Source organism: Falco punctatus (assembly GCF_963210335.1).
Source record: "Falco punctatus genome assembly, chromosome: 5".
Taxonomy (NCBI): Eukaryota; Metazoa; Chordata; class Aves; order Falconiformes; family Falconidae; genus Falco; species Falco punctatus.
Genome location: NC_137584.1, coordinates 79,688,750 through 79,715,501, shown reverse-complemented (window position 1 = coordinate 79,715,501; position 26,752 = coordinate 79,688,750). Strand labels below are relative to the sequence as shown.

Here is a 26,752-nt window from a genome sequence, read left to right as displayed (position 1 = left end):
ATTCATCTCATCTTAATCTATTGATCAATCTAATTCCAATGTCAGTTTAATCCCCTTCTCACAATCCCTTCTGCTACAATACTGTGGGAGTTTAAACTTCCTAAAATTTAGGTTCACAGACTTTTTTGATAATGCTTTCAGTTCAGCCTTGATGTAGTGAGAAAAGCACTTGTTCTGTACGTGCTGCCTTCTCTGCACTTCATAGCTTGCTTTTCCGATCTCCTTTATCTCTCTGACATGCTATCCTGACATTTGACCTCTCTGTACTTATTTACAGAGACTATAAATATGAGTCACCTGAAAACAATTTCTCTGTACAAGAGGGAAGAATGTTAAATGGAATCTTCAGAGTTTAGTCCTGGACTCTGCATCTGGGCTCACCTCTACATGTTTCTGTTCAGTTAACGCTCAAAATCTGAAGAAGCATCCTTTTCTAGTTACTGATAGAAAATAACTTAGTATGGACATTCCTGAATGCCTTTTAATGTCTGCGGGCTTTGTTAGTTCTACTACTGCTTTTGGTTCTTGGGGTATTGCATCAAGTGTAGACTGATGGGCCCTATCGCACTCGGCTTGAGTACTAGGACCTTTAGAAAAGCAGAGCTGCGTCATCAAGGGCAAAATAATCTTTTCTTGCCCAGAAATCCTTTCATATTCTGCAGCTGTTTAGAAAAGGACACATAAAATACCTCATTGCTTTAGGTGGCATACTTGTTCTTGTAAAAAACAATTTTACTGATGTGTTTGACCTTACAGCAACCTTGTCTCCTGTTTGGCCGTGGCTGACTGCTTTCAGTGCAGCATTTCAGATGCCGTGCGTTTTTCTTAGCTCTGGCTAGTCTTCACCAGCGATGGTAGTCTCAAGCCTTCTAGACCGTTTAATTAGTAGTTTTGAACCTCAGTAGTCAAACAGCTTGTGCATTTAAACTGACTTTAGCTTTAGTTCAGGAGATCCGGGATGGGAACTTGGAACAGCAGCCGTTTCCCAAAGTGTTCATGAAAACACTTGCCCACTGGGTGCCACTGTTGGGCAAAATAAGGAGGGAACAAACACCTCTGTCCTGGGTGGTTTGGCAGTAAGAAAGAAGCACAGCCCTCAGTCTGAATGACACTGGGGCTGAAGTCACTTGTCACACAAGTCAGAACAACCAGACATGTTCAGGTAACTTAGTGGGGTGTTTAACAGTATTTGCAAAAGTCATCTTAAATGGACAAGGTTAGTTGTGTAAGTGACTGTGTAGCTATATGCTGTTCTATACTTAGCAAACTGCCCACAGTGCAGTAATTCTAAGAGCGGAATTCTTGCGTCTGTTTGAAGTACACATCGGCAATACTAAATTAAATACATGCTCTGCTACTTCTATGAAATTTAATTAAAGCGCTTGAAGCTGAGCTATTTTTGATACCATGTTTGTGTTGAATTGCTCAAGTGTTTCACAGTAGATTGTTAACAGCTTCATGCAAAGTTGGTGAATTCTAGTGAAACTAAATAGTGTACAAGTTGCAAAGAAAAGCAGCTGAGGGTAACAAGCCTTTGGGGACAGGTCTGCAATATGCAAGATCTAAACAGTGAAGGGAAGGGCAACAAACAAGGGCACTAATGTGTACCTGCATTAATATAATGTTTTCACAGGATGCAGATGTGTGGATGCAGATGTGTAGATGCAGAGGAACTGCAGTGATTCAATTAAAAAAAATTTTGATAAATTAGCATGCTGTTGTATTTAAGGGTAAATTTTTACATCCAAGATAAATGAATGCCTGACAGACTTTAGGAATAACTTGTTTTAGTTTGAGGTGTCCAGGCTTGTCTCTGTACGTGGTTTAGGAGAAATATGAGGCGATTAGAGCGTTAAGGTCTCATTTGCAATCTCAGAGGAGATACAACAGCAGGTACGGGGGATGCAAGTTTTCCTGCCACTGTGTGTCAGCGCTGTCCTGTTGGAGCACTTGGTGCAGATGAGATATCCATTTTATATCCTTTTCAGTTTTCCGTTTCCCTGCAGAGTACATCTGGCTGAAGAACCAGCAGGGGATGGAAACTCTTTCACAGGCCCATTGGACTCAAACCACCAAATTTCTTCTACAGAAGAAGGTAGCACTGCATTCACTCCCTCTGTGGATGGGTTTGGGACTAGTGACATGGGAATGTTTGTTTCCCAGTTTGGTTTTAACTTCCCAGTTATGCCCTGCCCTGATATCACCACTCATGCTCAGAGTTGGGAGTTGCAGGAATGGCAGAAGATGTGTGAGTACAATAATGTTCACGGGCTGCTCAGCTAGAAGTTGGTTGCTCATTAGTATTAAAACACGTTTGAAAATTACAGATGTGTCTTCTAGATAAAAGGCACCAAGAGGATTTTTGATTAATCCATCAAGTTACTTAGCTTTGTGAAGATCGTCATCGCCTAGGGCTGCAAGGTAGGAATGCCCTGACTGCCTGCAACTCTCCGTAGTTCTGTGCTTGTACTTCCTATGTATAAATCAGGTCAGTAGTCATCTCGCACCATGTCTACAATGTAAATTAATAGTTTATGAAGCACTTTGAGCACTATCTGGTTACAGAACTGTCTAGGCAGGTAGGCTACAGAGGTACGGCTAGGAAAACAAATGCAACAATACCACTTAGGGTTGCTAGAAGCAGAGGCTTGGGTTTGGCAGATCTACTTGGCCAGCGATTAGATGTCTTCAATATAATTTTATGTTAAGAGAAAGGAGGGAGATGGAAAATGTTTATCTTGCAATGCCGTTTCTTAACGTTAAACACGTTATGTATGTCTTTCAAAAGAGAGCTGTACTGCAGCATTGGACTAGTCTTGGAGCGAGCACTTCAACCACCTTGTTCAAGAACTTGCGAGTGACGGTGTATTTAATGAGCGATGCACAGTAGCGGCAACAACTAGCTCGACTTCATCTGCAGCAATACTAAGGGCCACCTTAAGATGGCAATAGTTAGTTGCTAGCACAGGTTTCAACATAATTACGGTGTGGGTAAAAATAGTCATGCATACTTTACCAGTTTCCCACTATAATGTGCTTTGCGGATCTGTTTGCTGGGGAGATGGGAGGCTTTATTTTGATTTCAGCCAAATGGCAGCATACTTTTGCTTATATAAAGACTGTACAAGGTCAGAATTGGCCTTAAAAACTAAGTTTGTAATAAAGTAGACTTTGCTTTATTTTTGGACATGTTTTCAGCAGTATTGTTTATGCATTAAATCCATTTTGTGTACAGTGAAGGTGGCTTGTTACTATGAAAAGTTAAAAGTGCTTGATGGGACAAATACTGCACATATGCTTCTAAAAGTTTAGTTCACTATTAGTCATTTGCTGTATCAGTCAAGGCTAAGTTTAATTTTCATTTAACTAAACCCAAGACTTTCTTAAGGCTGAATCATAAAATGTTGTTTTATAAACCAAATACTGAGCTTTCTCACTCTAGGATGACATTTTTCCTTTTACAGTGAGATATGTCTAACACTACATACGTCTCAGTGTGATGGGAGTTAGGAGCAGTATGCTTCTGGTTTATTGCCATTTCCTAAAAACACTATTTAAATGGAAATTATAAAACACTATTTGAGGTATAGCAGTTTGAATTGGTCCTACTGCAACTTACTTCTTTATGTTATATATTAGGGGACATAGTTGTAATTTCCCACACTTGAAAAACTTTTTTTTGGTAACCCAGGTTCATCCATCCTGGAAAGCAAGAAAAAGCTGCCTTGGTGAGTGATCTCAATTTAGTGATTCAGGATTTTACAAGTCTAAGCTTGGGGAGAAGTGGCAGGAGCAAGTGGAGAATGATTAAAGCAGCATTCATGTGAATCTGATCAAAATAAAGTAGTCCTGGATCTCTCCAGTCTAGTAGAAGATAGTTCTAGGAGCATAAAGTAATTGCTGTGTTCTCCAGAGTTCCTGATCGGGAGTCAGGAGCCAGCTTTTGAGTAGAAGGGATTTGGAAATGCAGCTTTCAAATTCCTCTTTCTCTTTCTTTCAGACATTGCTTTTGTTTAGTGTGAATGTCCTTTGCTTTTAGGCCATTTGGGGCAGTCGTAAACCAGACATTATGGCACAGGGGCCTGAAGTTAACTAAGATTTGTCTCCAGCTCTGCCTGCGCAAGCCAAATTCCTTTTGAGATCGGGTTTTGTCTATGTAAGTGCAACAGAGTTGAGAGCAGCCTTGCAGCCTTTCAACTCTAACATGTAGTTAGTTTAATTGTATGGACCATTTTATATGCGCTTCCTTTTCTCAGCAATTTCAACGAAGTATTCATAATTACAAAAACATGGTTTAGCAGAAAAACAAACAAAAAAATCCTCAGTATCTTTCCTGTTAGGCTGTTCTTGGCCCTTTTCCTAACAGTTGCTGGCAACGTTCTACTTCACTGTTCATTTCAGAGGCTCAAGTGGGGGTAGGGATGGACTTCACTGTAGCCTACAATAATTAATATTCTTTGGCACAAGACACACATTAAAGGGGTGCTGGCAAGAAAGTAGTCATGGTACCAAAAATTCAACCAGTCCTTTGCACTTTGGATCAAAGAACCATAAAACGGGAGTTAAAAAACAGGATTCCCATTTTTGCTGAGGAAGAAGAACAAGATGTGGAAGATTGCAAGTTGTACCACAGTGTTAGAGATACTTCATAGCTGGGGTAAAGTGCTTTTGTCTTACCTGAGACCTGACTTCTCTTTTAGGTATTTCCATTACTTACCTTTCTCCAGCCACACAAGTTTGGTGATCTCCTTGGTGGTTCTACAAGAAGTCACGGATGTGCTGATTCACCTAGGTGGCCACCCAGGTGTGGGTGCATGACATCCTGCAGTGCCTGGCCCGCCGAGGTGGCTTAGCTGAACAGGGTTACGACCAGGCGCTGTGAAAGCTGGCTGCAATCAGCTTGGCTGTCAGGCCTGGTGGATGATCAAGCTGTTGATCGGTCTTTCAATGTTATACTCTCATACTGGAGACCCTGGGTAGCCCAGCTGAGTGCCTCTTCTTCTCCATGACCCACCTGGGCTGCTGACGGAGCTGTACCCAGCTGGGGGCACCTGGGAGGTGAGAGATGCTGTAGAGTGGCTTCAGGAGTCTGTCCCCTACCAGGAGCCTATCCTCAAACGTCCCAGTAGAAAACATACTTCTGTTTGTAGCTTGCTTGTGCAGCCTTTGCAAAGAATGTCATGCACTGAGATACCAGAAAGTTAAGAGACCTGGGGTCAGGGGGGGAAGAGAAGGGGAAGGCTTTTCCTCAGATTTTATACAAGCAACCGTTTTGGAGAAAGCTGCATTCCAGTGTCACTGCTTTATGCTTGATCTGAACTTTTCTTGACATGTACCCTTGAATGCAGAATGGTTAACACAATCTCCATTAAGTCCCATGGCAAACAAACATTTTGGTGCGGCTGGTATTTGTTTGCTAGTTGCAGACAAGTCGACCTCATTAGAACTGCATTTACAACTTTTGCCAAACGTTTTGAAACTGGTTGACATGTGCAACAGCTGCCTGAGCTGGAATGGCATTCCATTCCCTGCCTCCATCTTATTAGCACAGGGGATGGCTTGATTAATGACAATTAGATGGGATTTTTGAAAATGAACGATAATTTGTCTTTGGAAGAGCCGTGCAGTGTGTTTTCATACTACGATTTAAAATAAGCCACAAACTCTGGGGTTTTTTGGCTTTTCACAAAAGCCAAGAGAAGTGCTCACCCTGAGCTAACCCACAAAATTTGAAGTAAAAACATTTTGAAGGGTGATGCAAAGTGTTTTCAGCTGGTACTTAGTGGGACTTTTACATTAAACTGCTCTTTAAAAACCACAACCACACAAGTTGTCAATGGTGACACTTAGGTTTTTCTTGTACAAGTCCAATGTGGGGATCTCTGTGCCAGGTAGGGGAAGGAAAACCTTGCTTCAGTGCAGGCTGTTACATCTAAACCATGAAGTGTGTTTTGTTTGTCTCTACAGCCTTTGAAGTCAGGGGCTATAGTGCCCTTCACCTCTGTTAAGATGTTTCTTTATCAAAGGGACACTCTCCATCAAACTCAGTGAAGCACCAAGCAGCCAAGATGCCCTTCTCTGAGAAGCTGGGGAGTCACAGCGGCCAAAGCAGCATCTATGTGCAGGTGTTCACATGCCTAATTTAACCCATAAAATCCTTGCACAAACATTTAAGAGAGCTTTATGTCAGTTTAGTTTAAACCCCTCTTTTAGTTTAAGCCCATTGTTGGCAGAAAAGCTGTACTGATTTTTACTGTCTCCACAAACCTGGAGCTCTGAGCTCCAATTCATGCTCCTAGGTAAATTTAACTGTGGTGCTAGAAGTCATCATTGCGGTTAAAATTAAAAAAGGACACTGAATCAGACTCGTGAAATAAGTGAGGTCCTTTTGCCTAGTTGGCTCCGATTAAAACAATGCAAAAAATAGACTTCTCAAGAGAATGCACTTGCAGTGGCTTAACTAATATTTTGACCTGCAGAGATAGAGGTTTTTTTCATAAACTGTTTCCACTCAAAGCCAAAATGCATTTTGGAGCTACTCCAAGAATTTAGTTTCTATTAGAGACTACACAAATCTGCCCTCTTCTTGCACCATTTCCTCCTCACGCTCTTGCTAACAAAAAGAATACTGAGGCTGAGCTATCCAACAGAGACGAGTGGATGGCCCTTGAGTGTCCAGTTCGAGATCCCAGAAGTAGTCTTGACTCTGAACTGGAGACTGAAAGCCACCTGTTTCTTGATTTTAACTGAATTGCTCCAGCTACGGTCTCATTACAGAGCAGGTCAAGTCAGAGGTGGTCTGATACGTTCAAGCTTCATCTTAGAAGCTGTGGAACAGGTTCACAAGAGACACAGTTTCCTGCTGACCTCTGCATCCACATCGCAAATCACATGCAGGCGCTTGGTCAGCCAGTGTGGCTCTAGCTACGGTGTTGGACTACAGGATTGCTGCCTTGTAAGCGCTGATTGTAAGTTTTAATGAGACAACCCAATTAGATGGCTTGACAGACCATCACAACAGTGACGCAGCCGTGCTCAAACCCCATTACAGAAGCAGCAGCATTTCAAAGAACCGCTTTAAAAGAAAAGTCACCGAATAGCTCGCACACAGCCCTGCAAACAACAACATCACCCACAGGCTGTGCAGAGCACGGGGAAGAGCTGTGAGAGTAAAGGCAGAAAGACCAGTCAAAGGAATTAATCTAAATACTGATATTCCCTTTCTAACACTCGGCATGGGCACAGCTTGGGTTTCAGGTACCATCTATGGAATATAACTGCTTTACATACCCCCCACCGTATTGGTCTAACAGTGCCTACAGGTCTAACGTGGCCTTTGCAAAAATACACGTGTACAGAATCGCTGGTGCCAGGTGGTGCATTATGTTATCCTACAGATACTGACTGACGTACAGGACTGTATTCACAGATCCTCCCACACCCACAAGGCATTTCCTACCCAAAAGCTCGAGGCAGTTTTTATCACCCCACGCCCTGACTTCAGATGATCAATGGATCTTCATCTTCCAGTTGGGAATCGTTCACACATCACCTGCTCTCCCTCCTGGTTTGTACTAGGAATCTGGCCATGCCCGCAGCTTGCTACTACAGGCAAGCTCTGTGAATGCTCAGCCCCAAATCACTTGTTTTCAGCAGGTTAAGCCCAACACCTTAAATGTCATCAAGCCACAAGCCAGCTAATGGAGTGTCTGGGTGACACTCCCAGGACAAAATTCCCTTTGCAGAGTGCGCATTGAGTGATTCTCAGCAGTTACAATGCTCTCCTGTTGACCAAAAGTGAAGCCAAAATGAAGGTCCAGCAGGCTTGGCAAGGCCCGACTTGTCAAACCAGGAATCATTTTTCACAGCTTTTTCTTTCCGAATTAGCCCCTTTTCTTCATTTTTACGTATGGGTCAAGAAGGATCAAAAAGTAACAAAGGAGAGTATTGAAAGTTGCTGGCTACTGATACTGCCGTGGTCTGTCAATGTGACTTTCCCTAAATTAAAGACCCATAAACACACACCACTTGAACTGCATGACTCATGCATCACTGAAGGAAATCTCAAGACCTGAGCCGATGCCGAGAGGAGCATTTATTTGTTCATCTCACCCACAAGAGCAAAGGAGACCCCTACGGTGCTGCTGTAGTACACAGAGAGAGATGCAGGCAGCGGGGGCTCACACGGCTGTGTGGAACATCTGCTCTGCCCTACAGATGCTGTCCAAGTCTCTGTTCCCAGCCTACTGCTAGTCATTACTCAAAGACTTATTACACAGACACCTCCTTCACCATCAGCCCTGACTGAGCCCTGTCCCAACAGGCTGTTGGTGGGAAGCATCCACTGAGGACTGGGAGGCACCACACTGTGGTTTCAGTCTCAGATCCAGTAACAGTAACGTAGCTGGAGCTGCAACGCGGGCCACCACAGGCTGCAAACTCCCTGCCTGCTTTTCATGTCAGTATAAATCACTTGACACCATGTGAAGCAGCGCTGCCAGCTCCGACAGCCTCTCAGGAAGATCCAACAGACTACAACATGTCAGTGGGAGCTTTGCCTTAACAAGTCCAAATCGAGCTACCCCAACCCTCGCAAGCAAAGAGCATCACTTCAGGAGGAGAACAGATGAACTCTGCAGCCCTGCAAATGTGACCGTATTTGTTTCTGTGGGTTGAAAGTCCTGTCAAGCAACAGGTCATTAACACATTGCTAGCTAGTTTTCAATAAACTGGTGCCCAACTACTGTGGCATTAAATGACGGCTTAGTGCCTAGTAGCATCAGTGAAATCAAAGGACATCCCACTCGTAGCCATCACGTGGTCATAGATCCGGAGGCTCCGGCAGGCACAGCAAGATGTGATAGGCTTCAGGGCGAGGGAGGGAAGGCAGGGCAACGTGGTATGGGGCAGAGAAGTTGGTCTGCAGACAGCGAGCTCGCCGTAGGTGCAAGGCATGTAATGCGTTGGCAGGGTGGGAGCTTCACCCCCCAGAGCTGCCCTTAGAGCCCTCATCCCAGCCCCAGAGAAGGGGACGTGCCCTGAGAGCGCGTTCACTCTGTGTGTGCATTGCAGGCGCCATGAGAGGGATGGGCAGCGCGCGCAGTGACTGCTTCCGAGGGGCATGGGCATGGGAGACAGCTGAGTGCACTGAAATAAGCACCTCGATTTCCACACTCCATCCAGAGCAGCAGAGCCACTGGCGGGTCAGACCTCTGCAGACATATGTCAGGGCTTAAATAAAAGCTAAACTGCTGTCAACAGCAAAGTGAGCCTCCAACTGTATGCCAAAACGTGGGTGCAGGTCTGCAGCGTGCCTCCCTCGCAGAGCACCCTGACACCTTTCTGCTGACAGTCTTTGCACCACTACTCAGGAGGCAGAAAATCAAGCCAAAACCAAAAAAAAAAAAGCAAGACAGAAGAGAACCATTACAAGTGGCTTGCAAGGCCGTGAACTGCAAGATGAAAACCTCAGTTGCAGTGACTGCGTGGTGAGGCCATTCAGTGAAACTCAACGCTGCAGAGGAGGAGCAGGGCGATGGCAAGTACCGCAGCGTACAAGGCTTTCCTTGGTGACAACTTTGATCCCTATGTCCACCAGTCAAGTGACTGAAATACGAACTTGAGATAACACCGAGGCACAGTGCAAAGCTCTGAGACCTTTCTGCCCACAGCCTCTGCCTTCCTGTTGACGCGGGCACCCACACGACAGCGTGTCACGATGTGTCAAAACACAGCGCCGCGTCTCAGTGCTCGATGCGCATCTCCCCTCTGCCCCCCGAAACCGCCTGAATTCGTCACAACGGCTCAAGAGGGAGCAAGGCTCTCACAATAGATGGCCCTATTTGTGTGCAAAGGAGAGGGGCTGCCGCCCGGCCGCAACCCTCGCATCTGTAAGGGCTGGAGACAAGCCGCACAGATAGGCAGAAATCAATAAGCTGGCGGATCAGAGGGCCCGGCGGAGGAGCTGCTCCATGCACACGCACAGGGGCCGAACATCTGTCAGGCAAACAAAAAGCAACCCAAGCGGAACAAAAGAGAGGATTATTTTAACTCAAGTTCTTCTTCAGTCTCAGCAGGCAACGTTCAAGCCGTCCTCGTATTCAGACACTGAGGCCTTATGGAGTATGGGCTGTCCGGGAAATGCCAAACACTGTTACCAGAAGACAAAAGAGGGGGGGAACGAAAAAAAAGAAGGAAAAAAAAAAGTAGATATGGAAAACTCAGACTGTCTTGTTGAGTGCGATCGAGCAGGGGGAAGGTGGAGGGGGCACCGATAAAGGGGTGGAGGGCAGGGAGGGGAGGAGGACAGCATGACGACGCGATGCAGAAGTTCATGACAAATCTCCACAGCAGCACTCGAAAACAAAGCTGATCGTATCGGACATGCTACACAAGCACAAAACACTGGCGCGCTGCTACGGGTTCACTAGGCTGCACCCCAGCTCCCCCCCTCATGGAAGGGCAGGGTCACCACAGACCTTCCAGCAGCGAGAAGTCAGCAGACCTGGCCCTGCACCCCAACATCCTCCTCACCTGCAGGGAGCCCAGTGTCACCCATGAGCACCCGGCACTTCTCGGGGAGCGAGGGATTTAGGATGAGCTCAGAAACAGGCAGACATGCCTCTCCCTTGTGCTTGGTGTTAGCGGACGCGGATGCTTTGCAGCTTGGTTCCTCCAGCCCAGCTGTCTCTTCTAATCCATACATCCTATATGTGCTAAAATAAGTGGGGGAAAAAGAAAAATTGTGATGAAACAGATGAAGTCAAATCAGATTTGAGCTTAAGATGTCAGAAACCTTCATCCTTCTTGAAAGAGAAGACTTTTGTCCTCCAAATCATTTCACAATTGAGAGCTGCCTGTATTGCATTCATGTGCTGCTGCTCTCTGCCCTCACGCCACTGTTGGCTTGGTGCATTTTCAAACTTAAGATTTATTAGGGGGAAAAAAAACCCTGGGTTTTGGGTTTTCTTCAGCAGTTTCACTATATGTGAGCTGCCTTCACTGCTGAAAGCAGGAGCTGTTGTGGATAAAGGTGAACTTGCTTAGTTGAAAATTCATACTCTGACCTTGCAGCTCTGTGCCACGGGTACACCCGCCTGTCAAATATTAGCCCACGGTGTCCTGCAAAACAGGTGTATGTCTCAGCCTTGGAAGTCACTTGCCACAGAAGACATGGGTTCTTAATGGCGTTTGAGGGAGTACGGCACAGGTATTTTGAGCCAGCAGTTTTATTACGTTGTGTTTGAGGTGGAGGAGGGATGTGAACTGGAAGAGGTTTTGACTTTGGCAAAGCAGGCACCTGTGTTAAAAAAATCCCAAAGTAACGACCGGAAAAAAGAAACCCAAAACACATACATAGCTTCTGCCTTATCTTAGAAGCTCCTAAATTTCCCTTGCCAGAAGGAACCTTAACAAGAGTAAGCCCCATATTTATTTTTTTTTTTCACTTGAGAGAGGGAAGGAGAGGGAAGGACTGCCTCCCCCATCCTGGGAAGGGTCTGGGCTCTCAGGCCCAGCTGCCCGCAGGCAGCTTCCTGAACACAGCCTCTACACGTCAGGGAGCAGTAAGTAAGGCTTCCAGGGATTTACACCACCTGTGTATTTTGATCACATGTACCACCCACTTGAGATGAACCAGAGGCAGCAGACAAGGGGCTCTGTCAGCAGCTGGGGACAGGCACAGCAGCCTGGTGCAAGCAGCGTGTTCCTCCATCACCAGCAAACAAGGGCATCTACCATGGACACGGCACCTCTTTTCCCCAGGAGATTTGTTCAGGTGAGCCATGAGCATTCTCATCCTTATAGGCACAACAGTAACCTCCACCAGCCACGGCAGATGCTGCAGACCCAGGTACCTTCACCACACACACCCCTGGAGACTCCCTAGCGTTTGTGGAGAAGACAAACAGAGGTTCAAGCAGCAACAGTCGTACTGACTGACACTACACCACGGATCTGGCCACGGAGAATATACCCAGCCCCCTGCGCATGTCCTACAGATGTGCCCACATACCTGGACTGTCTCTCCAAATACTGAAAGGGCTCACGAGCCAGAAAGATCAAACTCTCTTCCTAAAACAAAGCAACTCATATGCCAGCCTGTGGTGTCTCCTTATCCAGGTTTCACCAGTCCTGAAGTTGTCACCTCTTCTGCAGGGCTACAGGGAGTCTAACCCAGCTTCCCACTGGGAGACCCAAACCCAGGAGCACAGTCTGCTCCCCACCGCTGCTCTTGACCTGCCTGGGTTGTTGTTGACTTCCCTTAGTCAGCAGTTGCTCAGCTTATCTGCAGCCTTTCCTGGATGCCTCCGCTCTGCCTGGGCTGCAGTATTTTGTAAGTAGTATTTCTAACCAGCTGCTTGGTCATATCTCAGGAATTTCACATGTCCCCTATTTACCTTCTGCAAGCAGTTCTAATATAGTCCATCAACAGCAAATCAATACCTTCTTATCTCACAGTTAGGATATTACTAATATTTGCCCATAGTCAATGGTTTTCCTTAAAGCTAAAGCACCCGAGTTTCTCTTGCTCTTTTTTGTTACTTTTTGCAAGCCTTGAACCACATGCAAGTACCATCCTAAGCTATACAAGCAAATACTTCTATAAAGCTGGGCTTTAGGGGGAGGGTGTTAAAACAAGGGGTTTTATGTTATGTTGAAAAATAATAAAAAAATAATACAAAGCTGATCATTTACAGGAAAGAAAACTGTTTCATATGAGGAACAGTATCCTCATAAAAAGTTTTATGGTGAGGGAACGGTATAGTACGTTGTGCCATAAAACAGAGAAGATTTTATCCTTTACTTCCTACCACAGAAATCTGCTCGCGATTCTCCCTGCACAGTGGCTCCTCCAGAAGCTGAGTAAGGACCAAAAGAAAAGACAAGAAAGGAAGGTAGTAAAAGTAGTAAAAGTAATGCAAAGATATATTACTTTTGTGCAACATTTTGCCACTTTGCCTTTGGAAACTAAGCATGTTTGATGTGTTTGATTTTGTCCTTGTCTACCAGCAATGAAAGAGAACCCACCTCATCAGCAGGATCTTTTTTGGAGGGGATTGGTTTTGAGTCAATCAGGCTGCGAGAGGCTCTTGGATTAGGAGCTTTTGGAGGGGTCTTTACTTTTTACGCACAGAGTCTGACATGGCCAGTTCCTTAGAAAAACAGGTTTTGGGGTTGTTTTGGTGCCTGTAAGGTTGCTCCCTAGGCAAAGATGGATATGGAAGATGCAAGCCAGTGACAGGGAGCCTGGTCAGCAGAACGCACTGGTCACCTGGGAGTGGAGACTGGCAGAGATGTGCTCAGAGACCAAACTGGACCTGTCAGTTTGATGATCCCCATTTCCTCTGGAGTCACGGAGCACCCTGGTGCTTCCTGCAGCCCGTCGCACTCCCTGTCAAAGCACTTTCAAGTGAAACATTAGAGAGACAATGCCAATATGCAATGTTAGTATGGCTTTGCAGACTACTTGACCTGGTCCCTTAGACTGCAGCTTGGAAACTCCTGCCTCAAGCGCCTGGAAGAGAGACAGGACTAACCAGTGACTCTCAGACAAGCAGCTGTGACACGTGCCATCACAGTAAATTAACGGTGGCCACAGTTTTGACAGTTTAAGTCAAAACAGAACTGAACAATCAGAGCAAGTTTTTGTCTTGTGGCTGCAATGAATTCCCTGGTGGCTGCATGCGGCCACTATTATTGTATTTGCAAGTCACTGCCTTAAGAGAGGAGTTCTTTAACAAGTGAACAAATAACTCAATTAGAAATTAAAACAGTACCTTCCTGAGAGGAGCTCAGCAGTCTGTTCTCCCATTAGCAGCAGTGGGAGCTGCCATGCTCTGCACCTCACTGAGCGATAGCTATTCTCCCTCCTTCAGCAGATGACTCCGCTGTAACCGACAGCTTCATAATGTCATTCCACTTTCTTTCTTTTGGGTACCATTTGCTGATGTGTGGGAATGTGCTGTTCTTTGGTCAAGTTTCAGCTTAGGAGAAAAATCCAGTTACAAAACCCAGAATGGAAACGGTAAGGGAGTGGAGACCAGATTTAAGAGTTGATGAGTGAATTGTTTGTTGGATAGCAATTATGGAGCACCCACTCTGTGGCTGAGCTTGCTCTATCATGGAGGGAGGAAGATCAGTCACCCTAGAATCTAAAACTAGTCAAGAAATAAAACTCGCACGATTTGAGGGTGACAGATTTGCCAGTCTGAATTATGTGAGGAGTACAGATGTAATAACTTTCCTCCAAGGTAGGAAAGAGAGAGAAAATTGTTTTTATTAAATGTATTCAATGGCCATGGGAAGCCTTCTGCAAGGAAGAAAATGTCCTTTGAGTCTATGCAGTGTGGTACTGAAAAACAGAAGGGGTGAAGGAATTGTGAACAGCTGGTGAGTGGCAGCCCTGTGCCAAAAGAATGAAGTGTGGAGGAGGGGAAGAAGCAATTTAAAAAAAAACAAACACACCACCACCACCACCAAAAAAGATCTAAAATCCTAACTTCAACGGTAAAATAAAAACCCAAACAGAAAAACAAAACAGAATTGTTGGGAGTGTACTGTCAAACACCAGCTTCCCATGGACTGTTAAGAGCAACAGAAGCCATTGTCCTCTGCTGGGGATGGGAACCATAAAAAATAACAAGCTGGGCTGGGAACATAACTGCAGCGTGCTCTCACTCGCATTTCTCAACGAAACCCAACACAACTCTCTCTCTGTTGAACTCTGTCTAGCTGGGGAGACGATCTGTGAGCACTCACCTTCCTTTAAAAAATCCCAACAGTTAGAACGTAATTAGTTCATTAAGGCTCCTGGGTGAGAATGAATGGCCCCATAGCAGGGTGGTGGGCACATGGGACGGTGCATGCGTGGGACAGGGACCCGCAGCCGAACACGGAGTGCAGCCAGCTCCAGGGCACGCCGGGCTGGGGCAGTCGCAGGCAGCAGCACACCCCAGCACATCCCGGGCACACAGCTGGCACTGGGCTCTGCTCCGGGGCTCCTGTCCTCTCACAGCTGTGCTCCTGCCAGGAGGAAGGAGAAGTTCATGCCCAGCCTCAGGCAAGGCACGCTGACTTTCCCGGTGAGCTGGCCCCGTGGCACACCATCGTACAAAGTTTGTCCCTGCCTGCCTTCCCCTGGCACGTCAGTATTTCGGAAGTTTGGGCACTTCTGCAGAGTAGGGGCTGGGAGGAGCTGCCTGCTCCCTCCAGATGTCAGGGAACTGCCCATGGCCGAGGCGAGCTCAGCATATGCCGGAGGACCACAGCGTAGCACAGCACTTGCTCCATGCTTGCTCCCCTGTCTGGGCTGCAAATCGGGTGATATAATGCACAAAGATGCTTAAAAGTAGGAGATGATTTTTGAGGAAGGAGAGGTTAAGCAGATGAAGACTCTAACTGAGCAGTAACAGTGATATGTAGGGTTGTGACGGATATGGAGAGGCAACAAAAGAACAGTTACTCACCATTTCCCACAATACAAACACTAATGGACTTCACCTGAAATGATGTGATGACAAGGTCAAAACAGAGGAGGTACCTGTTCTACAAAGTATCAGTTATGAAACTTTGGTTTGATTAACAACAACAACAACAAAAAGACAAGACAAATCTAGATGAGAATATCCAAACATGCAATTCAACGCAAAGACATGGATACAACCTCAACTCAAAAGTCCTTAAATCACAGACTGCCAGATACCAGGAGGATACAGAAAAAGAATTGCCTCTCTTTGCTGACCCTATTCTTGTACAGCACTATTGACCACTGTTGGAGGCTGGAAAGATCTTGGTACTGAACCCAATAATATAGTCTTGTTTTCTTGTATTTTTAATTTCTCCTTTGAAACTTGGCATACTCAGTGATTAAAAATGAACCTGTCTTCGAAACAAATACATCCAAATCACAGGTACCCAAAGCGCTATGTTAACCTGACCGCCACGTTTTGACATTCAGAATATTTAAACTTTTATAAAGGATTCTGCTTATGGATGGGCTCGTCTTGTTCAGGGCATGATTGACAGGGGTCTATTTCAAAATACCTCCCATTAAGAAAAAAAAAGAAAGAAAGAAAGAAAGAAAGAAAGAAAACTACCTTAATGGTGAAGCAGGGAATGACAGCAGCAGACAAAAGGTCATTGCTTCTTTGTTCTTCAAATCTGAAGAAAATACACAGAACTCCATTGTATAACTTTTTCATGCACAACATTGTCTCCCTTGACCCCATGCACATCTGCAGCCTGAAGTCCTCTGTTATCTCTGGATAACAGCTGTTCCATCACTGATTATTCATCAGCTCCATTTTAGTCTGCTTAAGGTGCTGTGAAAAGCCCCCAGGTTGCCAAGTTTGCTAACGTGAATTCAAGATAAAGCCTAAAATTGCTGAAAAACATAGGATAAATAAGGGGCAAATCTTACAGGATATTTTGTTTGGTTACCTGCACTGCATAGGCCTATACTTTAACATATGGGAATTGCAGAATCTTTTAAAAATCTCATAGAATCCCTTAGTTCTCTCATCTAACTTCTTTACACTTTTTATTTGGCTTTGGACAGCAAAATGCAAGGGCAAGGAACACATGCAGTCAGTACTAGAGAAACAAGCAAGCCCTTCAGACATACGATGTGCAGGAGCAGAATTTGCAGAACAATTAATTAGTGAGGATTTCCAGTTAAAAGAAAGTAACCGAAGAGAGATGAGATACGTGCAAAACCCAACCCCTTTGAATGCAAATACTCCTTGATCTTTATTTGGGGCAGAGGAAGTAATTTCTCTTCTGTCTTCTCACACTTGCTATGGAGACCACAATTCAGTATGCACCTCCTCCCCAGGTAATTTATCTTCTGGGCTCTTCCACACCCCCACACCCCCAATCATTTTCCACCCCACCACTCCCCAGTTACCAATGCTCATATTCCCACAAGGGTGCTAAATCCCATCAGTCTCTCTGTCCAAAGGATAAGGATGGAAGAGGATTTCTTTGATCTCCAAGACTCTTTCATGGGTCATTTGAGAGGTGAGGATGGAAGAAGGTGAAGATTTCCAGTTTATCAGCAAGGTGTTGATGGCCACCAGATTGCTGGGAACATAATAGAAGAATTCCTGTGTGTGTGGAGGGAAAAGTATAAAAAAGGTGCTTTGCAGGCCAGCACTAAGTTGTTAATGAGCTCCTGGTGTAAATTCATAGGGTGCAGGGGATGTACCTAAGCAGGTGGCTCTGCAGCGACAAGCAACCCCCAGTTATTGACTGACTTCTAAGTTGTACAGCTCCTGTCCCTGAAATATCTGCGTGCACAGTATGTAAGTTTAGGTTAGTGTTACAGAGTCCACAACGTGCCAGGTATATTTCCAGAAATACGAGCCCACCTTACAGACTGTAAACGAGACAAAATGGTTTCTCTAGGAGCCCCAGAGGAGGCACAGGCTATTTTGCAGAGTGGCCCTGAGTCCTGGTACTGGTGGCTCATTTGCCTTGTGGCCATCTGTAAAACGGGCTGCTCAGAAGTCACCGCTCTTTGATCTCACCAAACGTGAAGGTGCGACACATACATGCACAAATGCTGCAGGTAGCTGCAGTTTGCCTGTCGTAGCTGTGAGTACTATAGCTCAGGTACAGGATGCCAACACCTAAGTCTACTGAATTGATACAGAGGGACAGAGTTAAAAGGTACATATTCAAGCTTTGTTCTAAATTTCCCAATTTGATTGCAAACCTGACTTTTTTTCACGCTCCCAACTTGCCTTTTGTCTCTTCCAGTCCATCTACATCACATCCCTTGCAATTGTATCGCACTCTCTTTGTCCATATGCCAAGAATTTGCTGAGGACTTACAAAATCCTCGTTCCCAATTGTTTACCTGTTTTGTACAGCATTTCTGCCTTTTTCAGAAAGCAATTCTACTATTGCCTCCTTCTGTTAGACAAAATTATGCAAATTGCATAGTTTAAATTGCTGTATAATGGTTGATCAGCTTTTCCTTATTGTTTGCCATTTGTTACACAGGATTTGCGTGCATTTAAGAGTTTTATGTGTTAATAGTTATTTAAGAGGCTTAGCATAGCTAATACCTTCAAGCAGCTCTGTCCCTGCAGACTACAGAGAAGTAAAAGCTACCTCTGTCATCAGTGGTTTTAACTCCGAGAGTTTTAAAAATAGTTTTAAAAGTCTGAGTGGCAAAGGAGCTGGGGAGAAGATGCAGTGACTGCTGAAGTTGTTCGGAGAGTGTGCTGCCGTTTACCAAAACGATCCCGGTCCTTCTTCTGATAAAAGGAGCTACAAAGCAGACCCAGCTCCCACTGGTGGAACAGGCCTGGCAGGCTGCGGGTCTCCAAATTCCGTGTTGTTCGATGACAGCCCGTTTCTACTCATGTACATGCAAAAACCTGGATTCGCTTTGGCGTGAGCGTAGGCTCCTATTCCGGCTGGAAGCCGGTTGCAAGCGAACACATAGGCATTTCCTCTCAGTTGCCAGATCCTGTTCTCGTTAACATGTTGCCAAAGCATTAATCATATCTGAAACCCCGCGTGCCCCTGAGCAGACTTTCCCTCCCAGCTGCCTCATCCCCATTCCTTGATAGACAGACTTTCATCTCTCTCCCACTCCTTACACATCCTTGATCTTTTCCAAGAGCGGCAGCACCCCCCCACCACCACCACCCCCCCCCCCGAGCAGGCAGGCTGGGAACAATGAGCGGTTTGCTGCCACCGAGCTGGCTTTTCTGCTCCCTGGCTGGCCGCGTAGCGGAGGCCACTCCAGTGCACTCAGCAAAGCACACAGAATCCATGCAATACCTACAGCTTTTCTGTAAGCAATTAACTGAAGAAGTCAGGTTGGGTTTTCTTAAACAAATTAGCCTTTTAGTATTGAGTTATACACACCGTTGAGAAAACAGAGAGTAAAGTAAATATGTTCTTGAAAAGCAACCCTTCTCCCACGCAGCCCCAGAGAGTAGTACTCACACATTTGCCCACTGCAAACAGATGGGCCATTTTCTTGTGTCTCTATTAGGTAATAAGCTCAAGCTGTGAACAAATAAAGCAGAAAACACCCAATATGCCAATGTGTTAATTTTGTCTTCCTGTAGGTGTCCCTGTCGATTGCAAAAACAAGTCAGGCCCAACTTTTTCATTTCTTATTTTTTGCTAATAGAGAAAAAGACAAGTTTTTCCTGGACAAAATAAACTGACCATTTTTCACAGTAACAGCTATATAAAAGGTGTTGATTAAGCCACACGTGAGAAACAACAAAACCAGCCCTAACAGCTCAATGGTCTGTATACCTGTTATCTTTTTAGATGGATTCTCCTTTAAAGCGTGCATCTCTATACATGTTCCTTACCAACCCTAAGTTTTAATATACCCAGAATCGATCTCCCTAATTTGCATATGAATACACACAGAATATATAATTATGTATCCTGTGCATGGCCTTTATTGCATGTGGTACTTGGGGGTACCTCACTGGGGTACAGGTCAGGACAGAATCTGGCTCGGGCTGCACAGACCTCATAAACAAGTGCCATGTACGAATGGTTCATCGCTTTTATACACCAGACTGTTTCCATGCTTGCACTGGAACTGCCAGGAGGTTTCCACACAGAACAAAATGGAAGATAACAACCTCTAAAGAGGTATAGGTATTAACGAAAACCAACAAAGATTCAATATTATTTTTTCCAAGGTTCTCGGTCCAAATCTTCAGTTTTACTTATTTTGCCTAGAAAGCCTTTGTCCTTGCAGTGCTGAATTCATCAGCCCAAGGAGGAGCAAGTGCTGAGTGCCACAGGATTACTTCCCAATGCAAATCCAACAGTTCTTAATGCACTCAGGCCTATACCCTAGAGATATAAAGGTGCTTCTCTTTCTTTAAAGTCTAACCTGATTAGAGTCACTCCTATGACTCTTAATTTACCACTATCAAACTACCTCTCCTATTGTTATAACCTTTCTTTCTTTCATGAAGGCTCTTTGGAAGCTTTTCACATACTTGTTAAATGCTCTTGGTCACAAAGCCTGCTCAAAGGTCCCTTGATCATGTCATTGCTATGGTGTAAAATTTAATGGCTTTTACAATGCGTGCTGTACCCTGGCAAAGTGAAGCCTTTTCCCACAGTTAACAGAGGTGGAAGGCCTCAAAAGTAGATTAATAAAGGAGGACAAAAAAAAAAAAAGTTAATTTTCATTCAAAGGAGGAAAATCCCTTTTTCTTGAAATGCAGAGAAGACAAGCTCAAACAGTTCTCTAGTATGTGTCAGCCAGGCACACTATCTCACTGTTTCAAAAGATAAATGGACTGACTTGGTGAGGAGGGGTTAATAATAGTGAAAAATAAAGCATTTGCAGTTTGCTTGGTTTTTCTGTTGGTGGTTATAGATAATATCTTGTCTCCCTCAAAGAATCAAGGACAGCTTCTTTAATGCTGAAAACTGCTGTGGGATATTGTAGGGCTGCAGATCACAAAGTTAGTTCTTACTCTTATTTGTGTCCTTTTGATAGGATTGGTCACCAAATGAATGAGGTTATCCAAACCAGAAATAAGTATTAAAACTAAACAAGCATATACTCAGAGCATACTCCCCTTACCCCCAGAAGAAACCCTCCCACACATCCCTTCCTGGAAAATATGCCAGACTTTGTTACTCCTGTTGTATCATCTAAATAAAGGACTTTGATTAGCCCTGCTTTTTCCAGATCCTTGTTAAATCCTTGTTTGTGACAGTACAATAACAAGGCTGCCCTGGCAATCCATTGCTTCATGCTGGAGATTGTGGAGTGCCCCTTGGAAGCCCAAGCCTCTCAGGAAAGCTCGGTGGTGCTACACCATCTACAAGGTTTGAAATGCATGCAGCAAAGCAGGTGCACATGCCTGATATCTTTCTTGAGTTCAGCACCATCCTCCAGCGACCCTGTTGATCAACTATTTTACCCGGTGTCAAAAACTCAGCCTAAATTTCCCTTCCCCTCAGTTTCTGGTGCACGACCTGTTCATTGGTATTATGCTTGTCCGTGAAGCTCCTGCTCCTTCCTGCCACAGCTACAGCAGCTTCCTTCAGCTTCAGGTCTTCACGTGCACGTTCTCTCCTGAAGCCAGCGAGCCAGGACCAACAGGGCTCATGGCCATAGCTGCAGCAGGCACCCCCAAGGTGACCGGAGAGGGTCTAGATGTACCTGTTCTTATCTTTGGTAACTCACACCCAGTCTCAGGTGCCCATAAAGTCCTAGTTCAGGTCAAGACAGTCCCGAGTGGTTTCAGTCCTGCCTATTCTGTAAAAGGGGGTGTCCTGCCATGTCACAGAGTGATCATCTTCCACTGGCAGTTGTGCTTGCAGCTATATATTCTGCTAAAACCACGCTTTCATGGTGAGAGCTTGTGTCCTGCCTAGCAGGGTGATTTCATCATACTGTTACCGTGAAAGCTGTTTGTGGGGAGCAGCTTCCAGAGCGGCAGCACCGCCCTGCCCTGGGGTGCAGGCAGAGTGCATCTGGGGAGATGTGACCTCTCTGTTGCTTGAAGGGATTCCCAGTTAACCAAGCAGCAAGGAGAACAATGGGAGCAGAACCCTTTTGACTTGCATGGGTTTCATCTTCCTTTTGCTTCCCTTGGATTTTCTAAGGCAGGCTGTGAATACTGAAGTGCCACCACTTGCACTTAAAGACTTTGCAGGTGATAGTGCGATGCTTGTTCACACCAATATGAGAGGAACCCCACAGCAGGAAGTCAGCTCTTTCAGACCTCTTTAGAAACGTGTGATAATCTTATAGTGCATGAACACTTTCTCCCTCCCCTCTCTTCCAGCCTCTAATTCCTCTTAAACAAGGCTATGTTAGTCTCTACGTTTTGATGCTGCTGCTGACACAGCTCTCCTTTCTCTAAATTTGCTCTGTTTCACACCTCACTATCCCGTATCATTGCAATATTCAGTGCTTTGGGAACAGGTTTATGTATTCAGTCTACACCTAGCCTGCTGTGTTGCACTCTTCATGACGCTTTTTTCCACAGGCTTTGGAAAAACCCCACATTTGGTGATAGATATGCAGGCCTTTTTATATTCTCTTTTTTTCTTCTCCCCCGTCGAGCCTTGCCTTCTCTGTAAGGATTGGTCCCTATTTAAATTTTGCCCTTACGCATCACGTTCATCCTGTTCTTACTATGTTCACAGCCAGTCAGATTTTTTTTTTTAACACAAACAACTTTTTTTAACCAAGCACCCCAATTCTGAGCATTTTTCCAGTAAAAAGGAAAGTCCTAGGTTCAAGTCCCTCTACGAAATGAGTTAATGTCAATTTGAGTGTGAATCCGCATCCCATAGGAGCACACTTACCACCAAAATGATGTTCTGTGGATGTATTTGTTTCAATTACCAATCCACCAAACAACCTTCGAAAGATTGCTTTATCTTGATGTGCAATAAAGTTGAAAGACATGAGAAGAGTTTCCTGGCCAGCTCAACTTATATCACTGTAGCATCTGAGTGTCTCTTGCAGGCTGATTAATTAGCTCATGCAATCCTGCAAACAAGGTAGTAACATGTCAGCTTGGGTTTAGAATTGGGCAATAAAGACACAGAGGACAGGTGAAGCAATTTTCCCAAGGTCACACTCAAAACAAGAACGTGCTCCCCCACACTCTCATGCCAGACAAATACTCGATCTCCAAACTTATTGTTTTTAGTTAAGTACCTACCAATATCAAGCCATCACCTGATATCAGAGCACTGAGACTTACCGAACCTTTCAGTAAAGCTGTGTACAAACACTAAATCCTCACAGTGTCCAGCTGGAGTAGCGGTCACTATTTTGTCTCTTCTGCAAATTGTGACATTGGAGGACATATGGGAAAGATGACATGACCAGAACTGTGCTGAGAATCAGCAGGGAAATTTCTCTCATCGTCCCCGTCCCCCCACATGCACACGCTGGGTTCCCTGTAGAGGACACCAGGTTCCCAGGCTGCTTTTCATTTGGTTAAAACATTGGATGCTAATACTTTTGTGCACCTTAATAATCCTGGTGAAGATCAGTGTTTCCCTCTTTAGTGCAACTGAGGTGTGTTAAAACCCACCGAGATTTACACATCACATGTGGGCCTCTCTTAAGAAGCTCAGCTGTAAAAATAATTCTCATCACACCTTACAAAGTTGACCGTGGTTGGTGTTAAACACAGCAGACAGACATTTGGTGAAGTGTACTCCTGGACAGGACCAAGTAGTCGTTAAGCACACTAAGAAATGGTTCTCTCATCCAAACAGAGGCCACCAAAATGGTTTTTGAATAAGAAATCACTGGGGTTTCTTCACCCTTTCATCTTGTCAGGAAATCTCTGTGAACTTCCCTCCTCTCCATTTGCTTTCCTTCCCCTTTCTCTTCTGTCATTTACCAGCCGGCCTATTTTCTTCAAAGTATGCTCTAAATGTCACAACCACCAAACAACCACAGCAAATAATGGAAATGCCCTGGTAACCCTTCCCAAAGCACTTATATACCAATGCTGAATAATTTGACCTGCTGTCATTCTTGGGAGCATATTTCACGGTAGTGGCAGAGGAAAGAAAATGGTTTTAAGATTTTGTTCCCTTTTCTTTTGGTTCTCTTTTGCTGTAAGACAGCTCTACAAATGCAAACTAGAAAAACCCTACAGCCCAAACCAGACGCCCCTCAGAAGGAGTGTGCCAGCTAATACAGAATGAGGAACGTTCCCCTTCCGAGTGCTGCTGGGCGTGTTTCACCGTGTCCCCCTGATGATAAGAAAATTCCTTAAAAGTCCTCAAGGACCTCTAAAACAAATAACCTATAATAACAAAGGGCTTGGGTATAGCGAAGATGGGCACATGTTTGAACGCAGGTTTTCACGTGGCAGGCACCACCTGTAATACAGGATTTCATGCAGAAATCCAACTCTTGCTGCAGTTTTTAAAAACCAGGAGTTTTTCAAAGAGCTGAGAGAAATGTTCTTCTGCTGGTTCTTTCTAACGTATCAAAAGACACTTGCTCAAAAGGCCCACGCTAATAGGCATTTAACTGTTTAAATACGTTAAGATACCCTACTTGACTAATCCTGGGATTTCTGTATAATTGCATTCAGCGTTGGTTAAAGTTCTCACCTCCCAAATGACTTATTTCTAACTGTTTCTTTGATCACTGCTACAGATGAATTCCATGGTATTTTGTATTCAAGACATGCCCGAAGTAATATCCTCAAACCAGCTCCTACCCAAGACCAGACAGCAAATATTTAAGCCAGTGCTTAAGCTTTGAAGATGACTTTATTGCAGTCCCAACAAGACCTCTGGATCTAATCTATCTCAGGGCTTTGGTGGCTGCCCCCTTTCTCTTTCACAGGGACAGAATGATACTGAATGTGTCCTCTTCCTCGCAACACTTTCCCCTCCTTCCCTTCAGGCCTTTCACTGTACCTCATTTGCCTTACCCTAAGCAAGCAACTCTGACCTTATCTTCTGTCCCTAGAGAGACACCTCCAGCCTAACCCGAGTTACTCACCCCGGCTGGCAGGTCAGGAGTGAACCGAAATGGGTGCTCAGCTCTGTTCCCAGAGGTGCGGGTTCGGCGACACGCTTACCCGTTCACCGCAAGCTCCTTCTGACCTGCTTCGCAGCTATGGGAAACCAAACAGTGGCACAGAGAGCAACCAAACCAAAGGCTGGTGCTCCCCTGGACATGGTTGGGGTACGCAGGCAAAGGAAATTCAAAAGAAAGATCCCCTCTACAAATTAAGCTACCTATGCAGTTAGGTAACGAAGAGACAAATTGCTTCTGGGTCCCAGCTATGAAACTCGAGGACTGACATAAGCCACCTGCCTGCAGACCTGCGTCCAGGTCTGCACTGAGAACTCCTCTCAGACCAGCTATGGCAGCCAGGAGCTGGAGGGAATTCCTTCCCTTACCACCATGATTTTGCCAAGAAAAGCCCCTGCTTAGGTACAACTAGTTGAGCAGAAGGATCCATCCCTAATTCTGCTCAGAAAACGAGCAGGATTGATACCGGCCAGAGGCCATGACGGCCAGTAGCTGGAGGGCTTGCCAACAGGGTTCAGGGAATAACTACTACTCCAAGATCCTCTCCAAAGCACAGACAAAGCCTTGCTCTCCTGGCTGTGCAGTCGCAGGAGCTGCCTCCCTGACCACACGGCAGCATATCCCTCCGGTTAGGCAGAAGCAGCACGAGCAGGAGATACTTGCACATCCCGTCAGCCCCCTCTGTGTCTTACACAACTTCTAAGGAGACAAACTGGTCTTGTGGTTGATGGCACCGGCTTGTCTTTCCAGAAATGTATTGCTGCAATACCCACGCTACTTGTGTGCTGTTGCCCTTCATCTTTCATCTGCTAAGTCTGTGGCAAGGACGATCTGGGCACGTGTAGTGCTGGGTATGACACAGCTCCCCCATCAGCTGCAGCTTCTGAACCCTCACACACACAGTGGCTAATGATAAGAGACCCACTGTCCTCGGTGTATCAAAATAGGCAAACAGTTAAAAGTTTTACATGCTCAGCTCTGTTTTTTTCTGAGACAATGGCGAAAAGGTCAGTGGAGCTTGAAGGAAGGAGGCCAAGCCCTTCAGCAGTGCCCTCACCCCCCTACCAGCCCTGCCTCCTCCATTTTCAGGGCAGCCTCTCTGGCTGTGTGTGTGGACCTTTTCCCTCAGCCTATAACATACCAAAGGTCATAACTTCCTAACCTGCCCTGTTGGCTTCCCCATGGGATTTACAAGCTGGCTCCTTCTGGTGATCTGATTTCCATGTGTATGAGATGAGGTGAGAGCATGGCCATTTCAAAGCCTCGGAAATGGACCTCCAGCACTGGGATGCTGAAGGAGGGCAGAGGAATCAGCATGAGAATGTTATCCTAACACCTTGGCAAGAATGGGAGCCCTCACACAAATGTTTATTCAGAGGCAGAGGGATGGCCTAGCTGGGCAGCATTTTATTTTTCACTCTTAGGAGTGTGAAAGGAGGACACGTAAAGAAATTTACAACCTGCAGTTGCCCCTCCTGAGACCTAAAAGATGCTACGAAGTTGTGGGAAAACAAGAGGCTGTTAAGATGAGGGAGGGAATCTACTGCCCACAGCGAGCTTAAACCTGCAGCTTGTTCTTTGACTATGTCTGGACAAAATTCAGACAGAACGTTGATGTCAGTAGATGGATCAGAAAAGCGATGGGATTTTACCCAGCTTTCAAAATCAAAGAGGATCCTTCCTGCCCGTGGCTGGGAACGCTCATGGCCACGGAGCTGTGCAAGGGGTGAGATGTCTAACTGGAGAGCAGCAAATCTGGTCAAGTAATGAAAGTTACCATCTGCCTCGCAATAGCTGCGAGTACTTATCTGGTGCTCTTGAAAGAGCACATGGCATATTAATTAGTGTCAGACACTAATGAAAGGCTAGCCCAGTGATTACTGCTGAAGCAAAGTAGTGGCTGCTCCTGCTGCTGCTGAGCGCGTGGTGCAGGAGAATGCAGAGAAGGGTCTTGTGTTTGGGTCCAGCCTGACCTGGTCTCTGCTGTGCCCGGGAGCTGCCTTCAGCTTCCAATAGCCCCTCTCTCTCATCTCTTCCCTCTATGAGAGCAGGGCACATGGCTTTTCACATTAACGTATCACACCTTTCTCCTGGATGACTATACACATGGGTTACTTCTAAACATGTTGCCCAGCTTCAGGAGACTTTTGCAAAAATCAAGCCTCTTCTGCCTGCCATACCTACAGGATGGAGACCATCCTATAAGTATATTTA

General features: G+C 45.4%; 1 long non-coding RNA gene across 4 annotated transcripts in view; it reads right to left on the bottom strand.

Annotated features, from left to right (window-relative positions):
- Window positions 1-40: 40 nt before the first annotated feature.
- Window positions 41-26,752, bottom strand: part of LOC308064617 — a 54,132-nt gene continuing 27,420 nt past the window's right edge. The window contains exons 2-3 of one of the 4 annotated variants that reach the window (XR_013928458.1): window positions 10,534-22,513; window positions 41-10,150 (exon numbers count right to left, since the gene is read on the bottom strand). This is a non-coding gene — a long non-coding RNA (uncharacterized lncRNA). Of the gene's footprint in view, window positions 22,514-26,752 lie in introns of all 4 variants that reach the window. The other 3 variants (XR_013928459.1, XR_013928460.1, XR_013928461.1) reach the window with 3 other exon arrangements.